This window comes from Macaca nemestrina, chromosome 19 (assembly GCF_043159975.1).
Source record: "Macaca nemestrina isolate mMacNem1 chromosome 19, mMacNem.hap1, whole genome shotgun sequence".
In the NCBI taxonomy this organism is placed as follows: domain Eukaryota; kingdom Metazoa; phylum Chordata; class Mammalia; order Primates; family Cercopithecidae; genus Macaca; species Macaca nemestrina.
In genome coordinates this window covers 19912468-19921352 of record NC_092143.1, presented here as the reverse complement: position 1 = coordinate 19921352, position 8885 = coordinate 19912468, and the positions used below count along the sequence as shown (strand labels likewise).

Here is an 8885-nt window from a genome sequence, read left to right as displayed (position 1 = left end):
CAACAATAATTTAAGTCTCAGCCCTCAAAGAACTTAGAACTTTAGGGGGAGAAAAATAATTTACATTAAATATATAATATTTTCAGTGCAATGCTGTGCAGTGATAACAAAAAGGAGCAAGTTACAATCCTGCTGTAACTTAAAACATAATAGGCGTTTAGATAATCTTACAAGTTTGCACAATATTTGCTGCAGGCATACTGATTGATCGTAAAGGAACCTGACATGTAGCCCAGTACCCTCTTTTAATAGTAGTGAGCATCGTTATGTGCCTCTTCTTATTCTATCCTCTATACACCTGCAACCCTGAGAATTTTGCAACACAAATCTGATGATACCAATCCCATGACAGTTTCTTATTTACTGTAGCAGTCTTCTCAAGGTTCTCTACCAAAGTACTTCTGGAGAGAGAAAAGGATGCAGTGGAGGATTTGATAACCAAGGCTCACATGACCACTTAGGATTTCAGAAGTACTTACATCTTCTATTTTGTCATAATTAGTCCAGTTGATTTAGACTCTATTCATAAGATACTTGCTTTAAGATAATATATTTATAATTTTATGAGAAGAAAGTCTTATTACTATCTCATTGTTAGTGAGTAAAGAGCTGGTGCATTTTGCCTATTAATTTTAGAATATATAATTAAGGAGAGTTGACATTGTATTTTAATTTAGCATCCGGTTTAATCTTTATTCTCACATTTTGTATTCTGATTTTTTTTATTCTTTGTTTAATACCACGATTGAGTACATTTCATGATAAAGATGTATGCGATATAGTGCTCCTGCCAAACATCAAGATTTTGCTTCATCTTCTTTTCTCTTTTCAGCTTTAGAGAAAAGATTTTCAAGTTAATTTAAATTCTATAGCATAGCAGGATTGTTTTGCTTATAAATGGCATAATTTCAATTTTAATTAGCTTAGTAATAATAATACAAAGAAATAAGGGGTATTGAGAGGATGTTGGAAGGACAGTTCACAGAACAGAGGGAAACAGTCCAGAAAAAAAGGGCCATTCTCAAGTTCCTCGGCACTCAGAACCAGGAATCGATTGGATCTTTGCTCTCTCTGCCTCTGATCTTGATTTTCTCTGATCCTCAGCTTCACTCTCTCCACAGACTTCTTGTGGCAGGGGACACAATACCAGCAGTCTGGGGTGGTCAGACAATTGTAGCTTAGTGAAGTAAAAAGGTTTCAGTATGTGTCCCAGTTAAAAAAATTCTGGGTGGTATATATCAATCCTGGATGAATGACAATGATCACAGGGCTTATGATTGGCCAGGTCTGGAATGGCCAGTTCAGGACCTATGTGTTTGATCCATTACAGGCACCTAATAAATGTCCTTTGATGAATTAATATGTGAATGGAAGCATCACTAACTTGGTGTGGTTTGTGGGATTTTTACCTAGAAAAATCGGGGTTCATTCGCCCAGTGAGTAATAGGCAACTCTCCATGAGAACGCAGGTTTGATCAATACTTTTATTACTTGCCACAAGTAAAGAGATCCCTGGGAATATTCTCCAGACACCTACCTCCCTGAGGAAAAGTGACAAGAGGGTTCCATGGGGCGATGGAGACGGGAAAGGGCGAGTCATTGCACGTAGAGAAGGGGTCTCAGTTGCACAATGCAGTGAGTCTTGCCAGCACATGCACTGCATGTTATGGTAATGAAGCTATAGCTCGTCCTCGGGTGGAGATCTCAGCATGATACTGAGGAAAGTTCACTCATGTTTGTCTGTATACGTTTCTGGGATCTGTGAGGAGCTGATTTCAATCAACTGGGTGACCACATTCCATGCAGGGTTTGGGAAAAAATCAAGCTGCAAAGCTGTAAAACTGACTGACTGCTCAAGCTGATTTAATTCCTATAATCCCTGCAGACCCTCCCTGTCTGCTTATGGGATTAGACAGAAACATAATTACAAAGAAGGAATTCAGTTAGGAAGCTATTGAGATATTGTTGACAACTTATAAGATGAATGAGGTAAAGACATCATTAAAATTGACTCTGCAAAGTGAACATTGATGTGGCAGATGTTGCAGATGTCTCACCTCTTAATTGCTGGGCCCACAGTGGCATTCACCTACAATAAGATCCCGTATAATGAAAGCATCTCACTCTAAGTACCATGGACTCTGCTTTTTTGATGGGGGTACATTCTTGTTGGCCAAATTTGTGATCAATACATCCCTGAAAGCCAGGGATTGAATATGCCCAGGGTTGGTAACCTTCAATTTATGAGGAAGAGTAGGCAGTAGGTCAACATGGGACATTGCCAAGGTTTGTTCTTCATGTTTCCTTCCAGCATCATCAACAGGAACGGGTCCCAGTTCTCCACAGTATCAGCTGTTCGATGGGTTTTGTTCCATCTCATTTTCCCTACTCCCTCACTTCTACTTCCTGGGATTATCTTTCAGATAAACTACCTGCACTCGAATCTTCGTCTCAGGGTCTGTTTTGGGTAAACTCAAACTCATACTTATGATGATGAGGGAAATGAGTTGTCATTAATAGATGTGAGGAAGATACAAGAACAAACATGTCAGAAGGCCTGCAACTACTTTTTGTTAGAATATTATAAAAAGTATCTGTCGTCACAAATTTAGCCAACATAATTTTTGTGTTTTTAAATTTACAACAAAAAACATTATCAATGAATATTAAAGCATTTTTTAGGGTGGCACATGCCCTTTCATTACTCAATTTCATCCTTTTAGAGTACAGAGATTAATATCACTCACTATAACTAAAAAAAAAATAGGCAGAGGAAATGGGAGTGATTTTGAAGGATTTTACGTGAAACGCTACTGAAATTTCATTCTAGGTCACATTGCTAATAGTTTATTTCTTCATATAATGTAATATTTGGTAATTAGGGCTATAGAACGTAGACTTATTTTCTTTTCAAGAGGAAACAAGGTACTTAAATTCTTATTTAATAATAATGCAAAATATGAATCTGGAATTCTTGGTTCCTAGCTTTCCTCAGGTAAAGTTTATTTTTGGGTTCCCTCACCAGGATACTTGAGTTGAGCTGACAGAACTTGCTTGGGTCATTTGAGTCACTTTGGTTAACAAAAAATAGTCATCTGCTAAATTATCAGCTTTGCACCATATCAATATGAACAAAGCCAAGTACAGTGCTAGTTTACTTCAAGGAACTTATAATGTAGTTAATGAGATAGAATGTATATTAAAAATCAGGCTGAGAGAGATGGCTCATGTTTGTAATCTCAGCACATTGGGAGGCCAAGGTGGGAAGATTGCTTGAGGCCAGGAGTTCAAGACCAGCCTGGGCAACATCGTAACACTTTGTCTCTACAAAAAATAAATAAGTCAATCAAAAAAAGATTGTAAGATATTTGACAACCACCCACCCACCCCCAAAAAACTTAAGATTTTCTATGCCAATACTGATGAAATAGAAGATATTTAACCTTATGGTATTAGGGATTATCTAAGGGAGGCTTGTAGGAATAAGTAGTACCTCAAATAATAAAAGACTATTTGGGGGAGGCATGCACACTGTGTAAACAGTAAAATAAACAATCTTTAATTCACTTTTAATCACCTTTTAGTTCAATAAAGTAAACTTTCACAAAGAAATACATATATTTTGGCCATATATACAAGACCATGTCATCTTGTATACGTACATCACACAGGAGGCTCAGTGAGTGAGAGTTAATAGGGGAATAGACCTGCATCCTCACTCCCATCTAAACTAGAGAGATGAAAAATAAGTGTGCCATAATCTTCTTTTTTTCTGGTTAATCATCATGTCCAAGAGTTTTAAAGTTTTGGATGTGTAAACATGAATCAAGCTAACATGTCATTTTCAAATGATGTTCAATGATGTAAATCTCCATCTTTCATCTTTGCTTATTATTAGAGTAGCAGTGGCCAATGATTATAATAAAAGGGCATTTTTCTTGATTATTAATATGTCATATATTAATATTTATGGAGCAACTTTTTTTGCATAATACAGCTACTGCCTTCTACAAAAGACCAAATAGATAAATAATTCAGGAAATATTTATGAGTTTATTCATTTATTCTGCAAGCCTTATCTATAGATCAATTAATATACAAAGTAAATATTCAGAAGCCAATTTGTGGTATTGAGTTATTTTGTGATACTCAGATGTTATCTTTTTCCTTTTTATGTTCAATGATGATTATTTGAGATTCAAATGCAAACACTAGGCAGAGTTGTTACATCTGTATGTTATTAAAAAATGAATAATAAGACTCCATAAGAAAAAACATCTAACTGACCGTTTCCTTTTAAATAAGAATATCATTAAAATTTCCATTTTCTACCTTAGAATACTTTTGCATCTACAACAGTTATATTAGGAAGGCAGCACTTTATAAGCAGTAGTTTTAAAACTTTTTGGTCTTAGGAACCCTTTACCTCATAACAATTAAGATCTCAAAGAATTTTGTTTTATGTGAATTACATCTAACAATTTCGGCTGCGTTAGAAATATTATAAATTACAACTGATAATTTGAAAAAATTATGTATTTATTTATTTAAAATTGACCGGGTGCAGTGGCTCACTCCTGTAATCCCAGCACTTTGGGAGGCTGCAGCTGGTGGAGCACCTGAGGTCAGGAGTTCGAGACCAGCCTGGCCAACATGGCGAAACTCCGTCTCTACTAAAAATACAAACATTAGCTGGGTGTGGTGGCGTGCATGTGTAGTCCCAGCTCCTTGGGAGGCTGCAGCAGGAGAATTGCTTGACCACAGAGGTGGAGGTTGCATTGAGCCGAGATCATGCCACTGCATTCTAGCCTGGGTGACATACATAAATACTATGGTTTTATAAAATATAATTTTTTTCCTAAAACAAAAATAAAAGTAGTAATAGTAAAAAATAGTAAGAAGGGTAACAATGTTGTACATTGGTAAATCTGGCTTAATATAAGATTTTTACATATTTGGCTTAATAGAAAACATTTGAATTTTCATATCTGCTTTTGGGTTCTGTATGTTTCAAAATGTGTCAGTGGAAGCATCTAAAGAATAAAACAGTCCAATTAAAATATGGGTAAAAGAAGACATTTTCTCAAAAGAAGACAGACATGTGGCCAACAGGTATATAAAAATTAAAAGCTCAGAATTACTAATTATCAGAAAAATGCAAATTAAAACCACAATGAGATACCATGTCACTCCAGTTAAAATGGCTTTATCAAAAAGACAGGGAATAACAGATGCTGGTGAGGATGCTGGAGAAATGGGAACTGTTGGTGGTAATGTAAATTAGTGTACAACTCTACATTGCTGGTGGGAATGTGAATTAGTACAGACACTGTGGAAAACGGTATGGAGTTTTGGAAAACACCATACAAAAACTAAAAGACTAAAAACAGAACTACTAGATGATTCGTTTTAGTCAAAAAAGTAAAAACAGGACTGCCATATGATTCAGCAATTGTGCTACTGAATGTGTACCCCAAAGAAAGGAAATCAGTATATTAAAGGATACCTGCACTTCCATGTTTATAGCAGCACTATTCACAATAGCCAAAACATGGCATCAACCTGAGTGTCCCTCAATGGATAAATGCACAAAGAAAATGTGGTATGTATATACGATGGAATATTATCCATGCATAAAACATCCTATCATTTGTAGCAACATGAATGGAATTAGTGGTTATTCTGTTAAATGAATTAGGCCAAGGATAAAAAGCCAAATATCACATGTTCTCACTCATATGTGGGAGCTAAAAACATGAACCTCATGAAGATAGAGAGTGGATTGGTGGAAACTGGAGACCAACAAGGGTAGAGGGGAGGGGAGGAGAAAGAGACATTTATGAAGAGTTTAAAAACACATGGCTTGATAGAAGAAATAAGACCTAATGTTTGATAGAACAGCAGAGTGACTATAGTTTACCATAATCTATTTTATATCTCAAAATAGCTAGAAGAAAATAATTTGAATGATTTTATGATAAAGAAAAGACATATTTAAGGTGATAAATATCCCAATTATGCTGATTTAATCTTTACAACTTATGTGAATATATCACATGTATTCCAAAAGTATGTACATCTATTTTGTATCAAAAATAAGGCAAATCCAGTTGGAACACTTATGTAACTGGAAAAGGTAGGCATATTTTAATAGTCTTTTAATATAATTGTGGTTATTTTTCTTTGATACACATGAAAAATGAGAAGTGGCAGTTTCTTAAAAGTTAATTAAAGTGTGGAATTTGAAAGTGTATCACTGAACTTTTTGTTCTCTTTTATATTAAAATCCATTGGTTCACCTTGCACTTTGAAATGCATGACTTGTAATATGCATTGGTCATTTGGAAAATGTTGGTTTAATGACTAATAGAGATCTTCTAGTATTACTGTTTATGTCAAAGAAAATATTTGTTAGGAAGCTGTCAAGCTCACAATAGCAGAAAAAAAATTCCTAAATTTTTTTGAAAGTTCAAATTTTATAATCAAATATCACTTCTTTCCCTTGTATTGAAAGATTCACTTTGTTCATTTCTGAAAAAACAAAAACAAAAAAACAGTCTGCCAAACGCACAAATCTAGATGTTCATAGGTTTTTGGTTTGTTTTGTTTTTTGTTTTTTTTTTCTTGAGGTAAATGTGGTGTTCCATGAAAAAGTGGCTAGTTTAGCTTACATCTCTAACAAGTGGATGAGTGCTTTCTCTCAAGTCAACCTATCTTTCTCCTTCACTATGCAACTTCTATGCTTTATCCTCACTTCCAACTTCATGGCACAGAATATTAAACTTTTATTAATGTGTATGATACAAAACTGAAGTGTTACAAAGTCAATCATTTACATTTCTCAAATTTCAAAGTTTTATTTTTAGTTTTCTCTTTCTGCATTAAATCAAACTAGTCTACGGCTAGTTACCCAATGTCATTTTTAAACAACATGTTAGGCCAGGCGCGGAGGCTCACGCCTGTAATCCTAGCACTTTGGGAGGCCGAGGAGGGCGGATCACGAGGTCAGGAGATCGAGACCAGCCTGGCTAACACAGTGAAACCCTGTCTCTACTAAAAGTACAAAAAATTAGCCAGGCATGGTGGCTCGTGCCTATAGTCCCAGCTACTCGGGAGGTTGAGGCAGGAGAATGACGTGAACCCAAGAGGTGGAGGTTGCAGTGAACGGAGATCACGCCACTGCACTCCAGCCTGGGGAACAGTGTATGACTCCGTCTCAAAATAAACAAACAAACAAAAAATGTTAAATAAAGGTTTATTTTAAATTCATTAAGAATCTAATGTTATAAATAATATTACTTAAAATAATGAAATATAGCAGTTACATTTAGTGATTTTTATAGACAATATAATATGACATGAATATTTTTCTATGAGAAATCATTTCAAATTTCTAAAAAGCATGTAACTAAATGAAAAATGGGTCAATTTCCTCAAATTAATACTCTTGAATAGTGTCTAACCTGAAGAATAATGAAGGACCAATATAAGTGACATTGATTAAATAGAATAAAAGGTTCTAAAAAGAATAATGTCTTCTTCATTTGAAAACGCTTTCCAAGATAATTTCCATTGTAACATGAGCAGGCATATAAAATTTTTTCCACAATTATTTAAATGGTCATTTGGTGGATCTCATTGTTTAAATTCTCTTGAATTTTACTCTGAAATGGAAATGTTAAATCATCTACATGGCCTAATGCATGTGTATGTATCTTTTTCATCTTTTGCCTATTATGTTTCCAGGAACTAAAATACTACCTTTTGCATTGTAATTATGTTTCTAAATTACAACAATAGTTAATTGCATTTGGGATGCTAATCTGTAACTCAACATGTTAGTTCTATATATATTCTTTGCTCATAAATCTTTCTACGGAGAAATAATGTATTGTTTAGCTGTGTTTTGGGCTTTAACATATATTGTCATCAGGCACTTAAGTGATTCTGACATGCCATGTTTTAATTTCTAAGAGATTTTTCTTATTCTGCCTATTTGCTTTGGCTATGGCTCTTGTTTTGTGGATATTTGATCACCTCTTGTTTCTTTGGATATATTAATTATGAGTTATTTTTGTGTTTTCTTTCTTTTCTTTTTTATTTAAAGCATGTTCTTAGTTTCTTATTTGATTATTTAAGACGCACTTCCCTATTGGCTGGTAATCATTGGTTGTGTTGTATGTTCACTGTGAAAGTTTTGAATGTAAGAGTGAGAATGTCAATTAGAGAAATTAGTTACAGGCACCTGGAGAGGTTTTCCAGTGGAACATCTTGAAACATTTTCTCTCAGTTCTTTTTTTTGTGATGAGGAGGGCACTTCTATTTTCTTGCTTTTGGGCCATTTGGAGGTTCCTGAGGAAAGAGGGAAGGTATGTTTGCTGGTGATTTTGGAAGAATATCAGTGGAAAGAGTTAGACTTCAGTGTGAATTACACTTAATTCCTCAGTTCGTAGCCCCTTACTTCACCCTTGCTTTTAATATGCTTGGTCACTTTAAAATATCCCAAGTTCACTTCCTAAGGGCATAAAACTTCAGTATTCCGTAGGAATTGGGAACTCAGAGGTAGACAGTGGAAGAGAATGGTGATTGCTTGGTTATACAAGGAGGAGAATCTTGGGTTCAATATTTACCAATATTCAATCAATCATCTGTTTTCTACCTCATACCTTACCCTCCCTTTCTGTACTATCTGGTGCTTCCACTTGCACCTTTCCAGAGTTATTGCAGGCAGTTGGTGTATGTCTCTACAGATCTGTATGGAGATTATGAATCACCCTCTTAAATCACTTACCATCCCTCCATTTTCTGTCTTGCAATCTTTTTAATGTTATCTAATGTTACTTTAATTTCCATTAAATATAATTATGATAGGATTTTGAAAAGTT

The 8885-nt window shown here is 34.9% G+C and overlaps 1 long non-coding RNA gene across 3 annotated transcripts in view; it reads right to left on the bottom strand.

Annotated features, from left to right (window-relative positions):
- Positions 1-7411: 7411 nt before the first annotated feature.
- Positions 7412-8885, bottom strand: part of LOC105477031 (uncharacterized) — a 381703-nt gene continuing 380229 nt past the window's right edge. For all 3 annotated transcript variants that reach the window (XR_011616854.1, XR_011616856.1, XR_011616855.1), the window contains one exon: positions 7412-8352. This is a non-coding gene — a long non-coding RNA (uncharacterized lncRNA). The remainder of the gene's footprint in view (positions 8353-8885) is intronic.